Below are 14,984 nucleotides of genomic sequence, written 5' to 3' on the forward strand. Positions count from 1 at the left end.
CACTGAAATGAGTCTAACACTAGTCAATGCTGATGTCCCAAGAGGAACATAAGAAAGTATGTGGTAACTGGCCAATATCGCAAAAATAAGTCTAACCTGGGTCAATGCGGATATCCCGTGACAAACATTGCAAAATTATTAATAAAGACCAAAATGGAAGTTTGAACCAAGTGCAGTCAATAGCAATATCCCATAAGGGCTGCGAGAAAGTCGCAGAAATTGGAAAAAAAATCACTAAAATTGACGTGTCTAAGTATCCCATGAAAATCAGGGCCCCTTCTTTGGGCAAACTGACTAAAATTGCTAAAGCGGAACCTAAATGCGGGTCAAGAACAACATCCCATTGAGACCATAATAAACTTGTGGAAACTGGCCAATATCGCTAAAATGAGTAACGAGGGTCAATGCCGATAACCCATGAAGATTAAAAGAAAGTCTGAGGAAACTGGCCAATATCGCAAATTGAGTCTAGCACGGGTCAATGCCCACATCTCATGAAAACCAAAATAAAGTCTGGAAACTGGCCTATATCGCAAAAATGAGTCTAACACGGGTCAATGCCGATATCCCCTGAAGATTAAAAGAAAGTCTATGAAAACTGGCCAATATCGCAAATTGAGTCAAACACGGGTCTATGCCGACATCTCATGAAAACCAAGAGAAGGTCTGTGGCAACGGACCAATATCGCTAAAAATAAGCGTACAACGGGTCAATGTCGATATCCCATGAAAACCAAAATAAAGTCTGTGGAAACTTGCCAATATCGCTAAAATGGGCCAATTTAGTGAAAATGGGTCCAAGTGCGGCTCTACGCCAATATCCTATGAAAATCATACGAAAGTTGTTGAAACTGGCCTCTATCGCTAAAGTGGACCAACTTAGTTAAAATGGCTCCAAGTGCGGTCCATGGCGATATCCCATGAAAGTCATAAGAAAGTTGTTTAAACTGACCAATATCGCTAAAATGGGCCAATTCAGTTCAAATGGGTCCAAGTGCTGGTGTATGCCGATATCCCATGAAAGTCATAAGAAAGTTGTTGAAACTGGCCAATATCGCTAAAATTAATTGGCCAATTCAGTTAAAATGGGCCGGTCTAAGCGCTGGTCTATGCCGATATCCCATGAGAGTCACAAGAAAGTCGTTGAAACTGGCCAATATTGGTAAAAATGGGTGAATTGAGTTAAAATAGGCCGGTCCAAGTGCAGGTCTATGCCGATATCCCATGAAAACCATAAGAAAGTTGTGGAAACAGGCCAATATCTCTAAAATGGGCCAATTGAGTTAAAATGGGTCCAAGTGCGGGTCTATGCCGATATCCCATGAAAACCATAAGAAAGTTGTTGAAACTGGCCAATATCGCAAAAATGGGTCAATTTAGTAAAAATGGGTCCAAGTGCAGGTCTACGCCGATATTCTATGAAAATCATATGAAAGGTGTTGAAACGGGCCTGTATCGCTAAAGTGCACCAATTTAGTTAAAATGGGTCCAAGTGCGGGTCTATACCGATATCCCATGAGAGTCATAAAGGTTGGCCAGTTGTTAGAACTGGCCAATGTCGCTAAAATGGGCCAATTTAGTTGAAATGGGTCCAAGTGCGGGTCTATGTCGATGTCTCATGAGAATCATATGAGAGTTGTTGAAATTGGGCAATATCGGTAAAATGGGCCAATTTAGTTAAATGGGTCCAAGTGCGGGTGTATGCCGATATCCTATGAAAGTCCTAAGAAAGTTGTGGAGACTGGTCAATATCTTTAAAAAATGGGCCAATTTAGTTAAAATGGGTCCAAGTGCGAGTCTATGCCGATATCCTATGAAAGTCAGAAGAAAGTTGTGGACTGGTCAATATATTAAAAAATGGGCCAATTTAGTTAATATGGTTCCAAGTGCGGGTCTATGCCTATATACCATGAAGATCATATGAAAGTTCTGGAAACTGGCCAATATCGCTAAAATGGGCCAATTCAGTTAAGCGGGTCTATACCGATAGAGTTGTTGAAACTGGCCAATATCGCCAAAATAGGCCAATTGAGTTAAAATGGTTCCAAGTGCGGGTCTATGCCGATATCCCATGAAAATCATATGAAAGTTGTTGAAACTAGCCAATATCGCAAAAATGGGTCAATTTAGTTGAAATGGATCCAAGTGCAGGTCTACGCCGATATCCTATGACAATCATATGAAAGGTGTTGAAACTGGCCTGTATCGCTAAAGTGGACCAATTTAGTTAAAATGGGTCCAAGTGCGGTCTATGCCGATATCCCATGAAAGTCATAAGAAAGTTGTTGAAACTAGCCAATTTCGCTAAAATGGGCCAATTTAGTTGAAATGGTCCAAGTGCGGGTCTATGTCGATATCCCATGAAAATCATATGAAAGCTGTTGAAATTGGCCAATATCGCTAAAATGGGCCAATTTAGTTGAAATGGGTCCAAGTGCGGGTCTATGTCGATATTCCATGAAAATCATATGAAAGTTGTTGAAATTGGCCAATATCGCTAAAATGGGCCAATTTAGTTAAAATGGGTCCAAGTGCGGGTCTATGCCGATATCCCATGAAAGTCATAAGAAAGTTGTGGAGACTGGCCAATATCTTTAAAAATGGGCCAATTTAGTTGAAATGGGTCCAAGTGCGGGTCTATGTCGATATTCCATGAAAATCATATGAAAGTTGTTCAAATTGGCCAATATCGCTGAAATGGGCCAATTTAGTTAACATGGGTCCAAGTGCGGGTCTATGCCGATATCCCATGAAAGTCATAAGAAAGTTGTGGAGACTGGCCAATATCTTTTAAAATGGGCCAATTTCGTTAAAATGGGTCCAAGTGCGTGTCTATGCCGATATCCCACGAAAATCTTATGAAAGTTGTTGAAACTTGCCAATATCGCTAAAATGGGCCAATTCAGTAAAAATCGGCCGGTCCAAGTGCGGGTCTATGCCGATATCCCATGAAAGTCTAAGAAAGTCTTGAAACTGGCCAATATAGCTAAAATGGGCCAATTTAGTCAACATGGGTCTCTGCCGATATCCCATGAATGTCTTATGAAAGTTGTTGACACTGGCCAATATCGCTAAAATGAGTCCAAAACGGTCATTGCTGATATCCCATGTCAAACAAAGGAAAGCTGAAGAAAAAGGACAATTTTTTTCAAATCCATTTAAGCAGGTGAATGCCAATATACCACAGAAATCACAAAAATGTGAGTCAGTTTTCATTGTTCGAGAAGACTCATTTGGATAAATTCACGTCTGCTTCAAATTGTTTATAATGATCAGAATGATATCTTCCTGGGAACGTTAAAACAGACATAGTTTTCCAGGGTTTTTACATAAGCTGAGGACCAAGAAAAACCCAGGGGAAGTTGATGTGTGAGTAATGGCTGTAGGGGTTATGCAACTATCCGAGGAGGGTCCAGGTAAAGATATACCAAAGCTCCAGTCATGACGGGTGAGCCACAGCTTTCGGCGCTGGCCGCTTCCATAAAGCGACGGTTTCCGGGGAATAACACCAATCTCTCCCTTTATATCCAATGGAAGGTTGTTAAATGAAATGCCCATTTGCTGTATCTTGGCGTAAGGCATTTTACTTCCTCTCCTTTCAACAAGTTCACCTACGAAAGAGAAAGATAGAAATTGACAGCAAAAAAAAACTGAAGCTAGATGTCACTGCTTGCTGCACTGAATATCATATTACTATACAGGACTTCTAGCTATAGACTATAGACAAAGAAAATTGCCACAAGAAGAAATCAAAAGCAGAGTCAAAATTTGTGTCGGAAAAGACGGACTTTTTTTCGTATTGCATAAAATCAAAAGAAAAAGTAGAAACTAAGGGTAAAACAGCTACTGACCCCTTCCACCTAACTACTTCAAATAGAAGTCTATGAATAAGAAGTTTTCACTCATGGCAAAACTGAAACTGAATGCGGCCTTCTGGTCCACCGACATTGCCGCACTGACATCTGGTCTGAACCCGAGCGTGCATGTATTAAGGCACATATATGTATAAAAAAGCATACTGTATTTGGTGTTGAACACTTCTTGTAGATGTTTTACAGAGACGTCTTGCTTTTCCTCCAAGAAATTACCTATAAAATAACGACATATTTTCACTGGAAATCTGATACTTTCTTTTCTAATTTCTTAGAAATCCAGATGCGTAGTGTAGTAAGTTGTTGATCTAAACATTAATGTAGTGCCTTTCATTGTGTTCCATTTCCTGGTATTCCTGGTATTCCTGGTACTTCAAGTCTACTGAAAGTATACTTTGTGTATCTCATTTGCAGTACACTTTGATTACTAAAAGAATACTTAATTTTGGTAAGGGATAATATACTGAGACTGTGGTATTTAAGACCAAAGATGTACACTTTAAGTAGCCTAAAACGAGAAAAGGGATTACTGCTCTTGATGATGCGTTTAGCTGTCCTGTTTATGTTTTCAGTGAGGAAATGCAATACAAATTGGAATCTAAATGTAATTGGTTTAATACATGTTTTTTTTCTTCATCATCAACTCATGGATAGAAAAATCCAAAAGGGGGATTGTAGTGTCGTCACTTAGACACAAAGAGACTGTTTCTCTTTCCTTGCCAGAGGCCAAATGAACTTTATCGAAAAACACGTTACACAGATAGAAGTATAAGTGTTTACTGACTTAGTCATTTTACAGCATGCGGGTATTTCCAGTACAGTAGGATTACTGCAAGTAATACATTTACTGAATTAAGTACAAAGTGCTCACCTTAGAACCCAGACTAGGTTGTTGTCAATAAGTGAGATAGGTACATATATAATCAATACACTACAGGGATCAATCAAAGACACACTTCACAAATTCTTAAGCGAAAAAGTTGTAGAAAGATTTCAACATTACAAGTCAAATTCGGAAGAGCTTCTGAAACTGCATATCAAAAGTAAAGTGCTAATTAATGCATATTTATAGTCAGTATACTCACTGTGTAATCTACTTGCAAATGTTTCCATGATGTTTGTTTTCAAAAGACTGTCACCAATTCCAGCTTTGATAACAAATGCCATCATATGCACATAACACAACTGCATGACCACCTAATGTTTCCAGTTCAGCAACCTGTGTAAACCATTGATAAGGGTTAGTAACAAGAATGTAACTGAGTTTTTCAATAACTTTCATTGTTATTAGGAGAGTGAGACACCTAGTGACCAATTATAAAAATTACAAGTAATGAAAAACATTTGGCACATCTTAATACCCCACAATCCATACAGATAAATATCATATTTTAATTTGATAATAGTCAATCTACCAGTTAAATAAATAATTATAACAATAAGAAAACTGGGAAATTATAAACTTTTATCAATTAAATCAATGTATGGCAGAATTCAATACAAAATGCTTGTTTAAACAAAATTTAACATCTTCTAGTCCTGCATGATCTGGGCTAGAAAAGTTCAGGCAAAGATACACAAGAAAAGAGATGGGAGAGCTTGTTAACTACTCGGTCCTGTAAAAATAAGGTTCTTTATTTTCGCACACACTAATCCAAGTAATAATAAATGTAGAGTCAAAATTCACGTGTTTTATACCTTCGGGCATTTTGCATATAATTACGGTCACATTACAATACACACTAATTAGCAAAGATTCTTTTGTGATAAATCTAAATGGCGGCGTGAATTGCTGATTATACAACATCTCCCTTCTAATAAAAAAAAACTTAGGCCTTAACTGAAAACATTGAAACTAATTAAATTGTCTCTATAAGTCTTTTAGGTCTAGTAATCACACGTCTTGGTCGTTCACTGCTACTATTATCGTCACGCTTCATACTATCGGTAGGAACGGGAGTAATCTCTTGTGCTGGACGAATGAAGCGACGATTCCTCACTAACTGGGCTCCCTTAGTAGTTTCGACACTGTACGATCTCGGTTGAGACGCTACTGGCGTTTTGGTAACGGTTGCTGGAGTCCACTGGTTATATTGGGGGTGAACCTGTACGTACACTCTCTGATTTTGTGGCAATGAAGGTAGATCCCTTGCAGTTTTGTTGTAGTGTTCGCACACTTTGTTCTTGTCTTTCACCATTTGCTCTCGGACAACCTGGTAATGAGGATTCTGGATAGGGGATTTGGTTGGAAGTAATGCTCTGTATTTTCGTCCATTCAATAACTCTGCAGGTGACGGTATGCTGGTAGTGAGGGGTGTGGCTCTGTAGACCAACATAGCTAAGTTTGCATCATGTCCTGCGGCTGCACATTTTCTCATGCACTGCTTGACCGTCTGCACCATACGTTCGATAAAACCATTACTCCGCGGGTAACGAGGGCTAGACGTGATGTGGTCAAAGCGGTATTGGTTTGCAAAGGCTGCAAATTCCTTCGACGAGAACGGGGGACTGTTGTCTGTCATAACGGTTTGAGGTACTCCATATTCGCTAAACACTTGCTTGAAAATCTCGGTGGTAGTGTTCACATTGGTGCTGCGTACCTTCCGGATCACGGGAAACCTACTGTAGTAGTCTGCTATCAGGAGGTAGGTAGTAGAGTGAAACTCGAAGAAATCAATTCCTAATTTCTCCCAAGGTCCTTGAGGAACTTCATGGGGCAACATTGTCTCGCGTTGTTGGCTCCTTGAGAACGTCTGGCACACTTCACAACCCTGTGCTGTCTGTAGTAAATCTGAGTTATTCCTGTCCAGAATACTGCTTCTCGGGCTCTTAGTTGCATCTTCTCAAAACCAAAATGACCTTCGTGGATGGTTTGGAGGACTCTGCTACGCAATTTCTCGGGAACTATGAGTCGATGGCCTTTGAACAATAGACCATTCTCTGCGCTGATCTCTTCTCTGTAGCTCCAGGGGTCTACGAGAAGTGGGTGGCAATCTTTCTTTAATTCAGGCCATCCATTTGCTACCACTTGCATCAGTAAGCCGGAAATAGTGTCTTCTGCAGTTGCGCGTCTGAAATCTCCAACTCTCGTAGAATCGGCGGGAATTTCCTCTGTGAGCATGTGAACTGGGATGAAATCTTCCTCGTGTTCTCCTTCTTTAGGTGTTGGCTGAGGAGATACTCTGGACAGTGCGTCAGCTACGACATTATCCTTCCCTTTCAGGTATTCAATGTTTACGTCATACTGAGATAGTCTCAGTAATAGCCTCTGAAGGCGTGGTGAGTTACAGACTATGGATTTCTTTCACACGCTGACCGATGGTTTGTGATCTGTTTGCACCGTCACTGTGTATCCATACACATAATGATGAAATCTTTCAAGCGCAAAAACAACAATGAGCAGCTCTCGTTCAATGTTAGAGTAAGATTGTTCCGTCTCAGTGAGGGCTCTTGATGCGTAGATCACAGGCTTACCATCTTGGAGTAGAAATGCTCCTAATCCTTTCTTGGATGCGTCTGACTGAATAGTGCTAGCTTTAGACTGATCAAAGTATGCCAATACTGGTGCACTTGTAATCTCTTTTTTGATAGCCTCAAATGCTGTTTGTTGTGAGCGTTCCCAGGTAAAGAGAGTGTTCTTCTTACAGAGGGTTCTAGGCGGTGCTGTTAAATCTGCCAGTGCTGGACTGAACCGGTTTAGGTAGTTTACCAGTCCTAGGAAGCTTTGTAGATCTTGAAGGTTGTCTGGTGGTTTCATTTCTGTGATGGCTTGCACTTTTTTGGGGTCCATCTTGTACCCGGCTAGGGTAAGATTTCCTCCGAAGAATGTACAATCTTGAGACTTGAACACAAATTTGTTTGCATTGAAAGTGAGATTGTTAACTCTCGCTGTTTCTAGCAGGGTGATGACTGCAACGTCGTGGGTAGTTTCCTCGTTGCCGTGGCAAAGGATATCGTCAACGATTCCAACGCTTTTGGGGACACTTTTCAGTACTCTGTCGATTCTTTCCTGAAAGACATCTCCTGATACCTTTAGCTCAAAGGGTAGGCGTAGCCAACGGTACTTGCCCCAGGGTGTGTTGAAAGTTGTCAGGTAACTGCTTTCCTTGTCAAGAGAGACATGCCAATATCCCGATTTCGCGTCAAGCAAACTGAAATACTTCGAATTTGCTAATTCCGGTAGGATGTCATCGACTGTTCTGCTGTACCACTGATTTCTCTTTATCGCTCGGTTGAGATCTTTTGGATCAAGACATAGCCGCAAGGAACCATCTGGTTTCTTAACCGGAACAATCGAGTTAATCCACTCAGTGTGCTCCCTTACCTCTTTAATGACTCCAAGCTGTGTCAATCTCTCCAATTCTGCTTTATAGGGTGGTTTTAGGCTGACTGCAACTTGGCGCGGCGGGTGTTGAACGGGGTTGTAGCCTTCCTTTAACTGGATACGATAAGGTCCACCTGTTAAAGTTCCTATGCCTTGAAACACATCGCCGTATTCCTGCAGTAAGTAATCCTTAGTGGTGGGCAATGAGTGTGTCTTTCCATTAATGGTTATCTTCTCTTTAGTGCTGCTTTGGATCACTGGTACCACTGGATCAGTGCATTTCTGAACTCTTGGAATTACTGGACCATTAGTGGTTTTCGCGGGCTCTTCCACGACTGTTTTGATAGACCTATCTGTTTTAGCTTGGACACCAGGTTTCTGGATTTCAGGGAAATTGACGTATTCCATGATTAACGCTTGCTTTCTGCCTAGGATCATATGACCTTTGCTGTCTGCGACTTCGCACAAAACTCTGAATATCTTGTTACCATGGTAAAGGTACACAATGCAGGAACCAAGGTTTTCCACTGGACTGTCATTGTAGCCCTTGAGATTCACGGTTGGTTTGCCCAACTTCAAGTCGTTTCCGAAAAGTGCTTTAGCCTTGTACAACGGCAGTATGTTACAACTTGCTCCGGTATCAACCTCGCAGTCAATCTGGAAGATTTGTGATGAAAATTCTTGGCTGAGCCATAGCGGGCGGATGTGAGCTTCTGATTTTGGATGATTGAGACTTTCTACTGTTACTGTCTTGAGGTGATGAATAGGCGCGTTGAAGTAAACTGGCTCGTATTCATTCAGTACGCAGTCCGTGCATTCAGAAGCTGTTGTAGACTGGACCTGTAACTCACTGACACGTGCGTCTTTACTCTTTGATTTGCACACGGAACCGTAATGCCCTTCCTTCCCACACTTGAAGCACTTTGCCTTCTTTGCGGGACACTCACTTTTGGGATGTGACGGTTTCGCTCCACAATAGAAACAAGTCTCCCTCTTTGACCTTCCCTGTTTCTGATCACTGGAAGCTGGTCTTTGTTGCTGCTGTCTGTTCCGGTTGGCTCTTGATTGCCTGTTTCCTTGGAGTTTATGAACTTCTATTTGTAGTGGTTCGCCTTTGAATTCCGGTCGCATATAACCAACTTGGTGTGTTGTGGCGTCCTGATTCTGAGCGATTTCTATTGCCTCTTCTAGCGTCAATTCGGAAACTTTTTCAATGCATTTGTAATATGCCTCTTTCGAGCGTAGTCCAATAACTATTGCATCCCGAAGTAGTCGGTCGCGGGCTTCTGGAGGATATTCACACTGGTTGCACAGAAAAGTGGCTTTGTCAATGTACTCTGCAAGGCTAAGATCACCTTGCTCCAGGCGGCGGAAGTTTGATGCGGCTGCGAGTGCGTTGGATTTCGGCTTTGTCCACTCCACGAACTTTTTAAACAGCACGCTTGGATCTCCCTTCTCTTCCGTGGTGAGATTCAGTGACTTAATGTGTGTTCTTCCAGCTTTTCCTGCCCAAATGAGAACATAATTTGCTTTCACAGCTTTGCTCTTCGAAGCTAGCGGACCATTCAAACGAAGTTCGCATTCCTCAACCCAATCCATGCACTTTTGGTAACATTCGGGGCCCGGCGTAAAGTTTCCTTTCGGCGCTGGTAAATGCTCCAACTCAGCCATTGTGGATTGAGAGAGTTGATGTTTCGAAAAGCTGGCGGTGATCGCTGTCGACGTTAGTCTTGGCTGGGTTTGTTAAATCCTGCCACCATGTTAACTACTCGGTCCTGTAAAAATAAGGTTCTTTATTTTCGCACACACTAATCCAAGTAATAATAAATGTAGAGTCAAAATTCACGTGTTTTATACCATCGGGCATTTTGCATATAATTACGGCCACATTACAATGCACACTAATTAGCAACGATTCTTTTGTGATAAATCTAAATGGCGGCGTGAATTGCTGATTATGCGACAGAGCTGTTCTAGCACAATTGAAGGCCATTTTCAACATAAACCAAATCACGTCAGTTACTTTATCAGGTATATCACTTCAATTATTTGTTACTAAGATCTCATTTGATGTAGTTTAGTAAGTTGTACTCATGCAGTCATTTAAAAACTACAAAGTTCACAACACATACTGTGATAAACATCATAGTAATTATTTAATAATGGTCATGATGATGACTATAATAATATCATTACTACCTGACCTGTTTCATGATGTTGCCAATTATCCTCTTGGCTTGTTTATCAGCCGAGGGTGGTGACACAACTGACCCTGTATCTGTTGCCACCTTTTTGTAGGCATCTCTATCTGACTCAGACAAGTTTCTCCACTTTTCTCCAATGATACGGAAGACCTCTGCACTTCCCCCTGTCTGTTCTGCGGAATTAAAGGACATGACATAATCACAGAATAGACTGTGGGAAGAGCAGAGGTCTTCCATACCATTGGAGAAAAGTGGAGGAACTTGTCCAATTTTAGCTAAATATGTAGTTTATATCTGTGATTACCTTTCTGTAGGAACTCCCTAGTGAAAGCATTAAACCCACTTTGTTTCCCCACTGGTTTCTTTTCTGTCCTCTTCTGTGCATCAAGCACTCTGGAACCACTATTGCATTTTGCATTGTGATTGTTTATCCAGTGCTGATCAGAAAAAAAAAAGTAATGTTTCACATTATTGAAAAAAAAAAGAAAAGACAAAGAAGTGTAAAATTCCAACTGGTTTACAAATTTGGCAAACAAGAAAACTTTGAACTAGCTGTCACTTACAATACCCAGTCACAGCTAGTTTGTAACTTGAAAAGGATCATGAAAAAACCTATACTAAATCAGCAATTGGGAAAACATTCTGTCTAATTAGTTTATTGTATTGGCATGACTCATAACAGTTAGATGACATTGAACAGTAGCTGAAAAAGTATTGGAAAAAAGTAAAGTGTTATTATACAAGTCAACTCAATCCTAAGGACATGTTTGCTTAGCTTTTAAAATTTGCTCAAGTAGTGACACCACATCTTCCCTCAAGATTCTCTTTAACTCTAATTCAGTTTTCCATAAATTGTACATTGCTTTGAGGTAGGTGAGCATATTAAGACTGCCACAATATAATTAAATTCAAAAACTTGATTGTTATCATCATTGTAATATCTACTATGCCAATGACACCCCTATTACTGGTATGTCGCCTTTTTGAATTTGCAAAGTCTAGAAGGAGAGGTCTATGCATATAATCTCAAAAATTGAAGTTCTGAGCCTCTTGAAGATCTTGAGTCCTTAAAAGTATTTCTTGATATATCTCTACTCATTTGTATGGTACAGTTTAAACACTGACATCAATTAATTGCAAAGTTTGTTTATCTTGCTATAAAACTTGACAAATACTCCTCTTATTTTCAACTGTAATATTACCAACATTTGTAAATTGTTGTAAGTCAAAAATCTTTTTAAATTGATTTTTATTTGTTCCTACTTTGCATAATGTATATGCCAAAATAATCAATAATAAACAAATCGACAGAAAGAGCAAGGTAGAGAGAGAGAGAGAGAGAGAGAGAGAGAGAGAGAGAGAGAGTGAGAGAGGGAGAAATGTGTATATACATGCCCATATTTGACAATTATTCGACGATATTCACCAAACCTGGGGCGAAAAATTGTTTTAGTACAATTTCAGAGCTAAACAATAGAGAAATTTCTAAAATCATAACATTTTAGTAACATTTATTAACATTTTATTTTAACATTTTATATAAACCGTGTGGAGCAGTTTATGTAGCGTCATATAAGGAACCGCTCAACCAATCAGATTGCTGGAAACTCTTTGCTCAGCTCTGAAATTATACTAAACATATATATATGAATGAGTAAATCTAAGGTGCCCTGGCCATTGACTATCTTGTCATTTACTGCCTTGAAGAACATATTTGAAAATTATAAGGAAGCAGTTCTACAATATAATCCTTTTCTATTAACATCCTTGAAAGTACCTTATTCAAAATATTTAGTTTAATTGGGTTTTACTGGAATTATATAAAAGGTAAATAATAAAACAATTAGCTTCACCTGAAACCACCCACAACCATCTAAAACCAATATGAGACCGAGAGAATTGGGTTGTTAGGCCATCTGAAGACAAACGATTTCCATCATCATCGTGCTCAATTAATAATTTTTCGTTGTACATTGAACAGATGAGGGGTGCAACTTAAAAAAGCCATTATTGTTCCAATAATTTCATTATGTAAGAATATATTACAGTCGATCTCATTTTCAGGTGAACAATTGAATCACGAGAGGACAAAGTTGCACAATTGTTATCAAGAAATTTTTCATAATCGTACCTAGTACATTACGTTTTCATTAGAAGTAAACGTACTTTCATTCAGTACAATTGTCAGCAATACGAAACGTGCAAACGGGATCCAAAGAATTTCTAGTGATTACAAAGGTCACCAGAGGCGCGCGCTAAATCGTAAAAAACTTAATGAATACGGTACTCTGAGAACATTATTTTTCGGTTGTGATTGATTTCAGATGGTTTTGAATTGTTTAAGATAATTTGAGTTTGTTTTTAGGTGGCTTTAGGTGGCTTCAAATGGTTGAAGGCGGTTTCTGGTCGTTCCATCTAAAATTACATTATGCATCACATGCTTAATTTTCTTTCAACATCAACGGCTTTCAAATTATTCGTGAAAAGCGATGGACAACGCAAAACTGGAACTAAGCTGGCTGGCGAAAATCTTACGCTGTTACAACGTATACAGCCTGTGTGTGATAAAATAAAAAAAAAAAGGTCGAAAAATGTCCTAAGATCGTAACAGAAAAGGTCAAAAGTTCAGAAATTACACCAAGATAAAAAATAGCTTGAAAGTCTTACCAACATTCATACATGAAATTTAGTCAAACAACAACAAACATATGAAACATATGTATGAACTGCGGTTATGAAACGTATATGTGCACGATCCTTCGCAGTAAAGCACTATTTGAGCAATAGTGAAAATCAGACCTGAAAAAAATTTCAGGCCTGTAGGTCAGTGGTTCGAATCCCGTACAGGCCTGAAATTTTTTTCAGGTCTGATTTTCACTATTGCTCAAATAGTGCTTTACTGCGAAGGATCGTGCACATATACGTTTCATAACCGCAGTTCATACATATGTTTCATATGTTTGTTGTTGTTTGATTTATCACATCTACGGGTTTATGTCGAATTAATTTGATGGCCTGCTCCCAGTTGGCTTGTTAGCTCAATTGGTAGAGCGCTGCGCTAGTATCGTAGAGGTCAGTGGTTCGAATCCCGTACAGGCCTGAAATTTTTTTTTTTTTTTTCAGGTCTGATTTTCACTATTGCTCAAATAGTGCTTTACTGCGAAGGATCGTGCACATATACGTTTCATAACCGCAGTTCATACATATGTTTCATATGTTTGTTGTTGTTTGATTTATCACATCTACGGGTTTATATCGAATTAATTTGATGGCCTGCTCCCAGTTGGCTTGTTAGCTCAATTGGTAGAGCGCTGCACTAGTATCGCAGAGGTCAGTGGTTCGAATCCCGTACAGGCCTGAAATTTTTTTCAGGTCTGATTTTCACTATTGCTCAAATAGTGCTTTACTGCGAAGGATCGTGCACATATATGAAATTTAGTGTAGGAAATTAATTATCCTAGTGCCCATGATAAAATGTATGTTAATCACTTCTAGGCCGAGGAACCTTTTAAGGTGTAAGCTGAAAAATACCTTCACTTGGTTTTCGGAAATGCCGACTCTTGCGGCACATGCACGAATTTTGTCCCACGTGGCTTTCTTGGTCGAGGTCATTCCTTCGTTGAAAAACGTGGTTAGCACTTCCTTTTGTTCCTCTGAATAAATTAATCTGGATTGCCTTTCCATTTTAGAGTAAAAAGGTCAGAATCAGGTAATGGGAAACAATAACCTAAAGGTTCACGTTGTGCAGGGAAACAAAGCAGCTAGTGAAAGGGGTCAGAAAAGGGCACAAATATTTTGACAGTATACTTCACAAGCTCACGATAGGTAAATAGGGCCCTACTTTGACCGCTTGCATGCGTTAATTTGATGCTAATTAAATCCGCATGTAAGCGGTTAATTACAAGCGAGTCGGGTGTTGAATGATTATACTTAAGAATTGTTTCATGCTTAGCGTGCGTATATCGAGTTATGGATGCACGCGGGGAGTTTGGAGAGCATGAGAGAAGCTCATGCTCTCCTAGCTTCTTGAGTGCTCTCCAAACTTCCCAAGTGCATCCATGACTCGATATACGCACAGCTAAAAGCATGAAACAATTCTTTTATAACATACGACAACAATTTGGGCGCTGAAAGACGTTTTATTATTTGGATTTATTACAAAGTTCTCACAAAGCAGTACAAAGGCGTTCATTGGCTGGTTATAAACACGCCACAATTACTTTAGCGACAGTTGTTGAACGGAACGCTTCATCTAATTTCTAAAATTTTCAATGAAAAAGTCGTTTCTTCGAAAGTGAGTGAATTTTTTTAAAAAAGTCAAACTCCTCGATGAAAATGTAACCAAACAAAGTCAAAGTACACAAGTTTTGGTAAACAAGCTTGGTTGGTAATAGTCAAAGACCAGAAGTGGTGGGATTTGCATTGTTGAAAACGATGTTCACATTGCCTTGTACAGTGCAATTAGAGAGCTTAAACAGCAGACGTTCTTGACAACTCGAACGGCAGAGAAGCCGCGTAAGACTGGATCGAGGACTTCGTTCTTGGCGCGAAATAGGAAGGTTAAGCAGTCGACGTTTTTTCAGA

General features: G+C 39.7%; 1 pseudogene across 1 annotated transcript; it reads right to left on the reverse strand.

Annotated features, from left to right (window-relative positions):
- Nucleotides 1-3,104: 3,104 nt before the first annotated feature.
- On the reverse strand, nt 3,105-14,216 carry LOC148725740 (uncharacterized; annotated as a pseudogene). Its single transcript, XR_015991283.1, has 6 exons — nt 13,932-14,216; nt 10,705-10,837; nt 10,401-10,573; nt 4,958-5,091; nt 4,020-4,088; nt 3,105-3,611 (listed from the first exon to the last, which is right to left on the reverse strand). The product of XR_015991283.1 is annotated as an uncharacterized LOC148725740 (transcript).
- Nucleotides 14,217-14,984: the final 768 nt, after the last annotated feature.

Source organism: Stylophora pistillata, chromosome 8 (assembly GCF_964205215.1).
Source record: "Stylophora pistillata chromosome 8, jaStyPist1.2, whole genome shotgun sequence".
NCBI lineage: Eukaryota > Metazoa > Cnidaria > Anthozoa > Scleractinia > Pocilloporidae > Stylophora > Stylophora pistillata.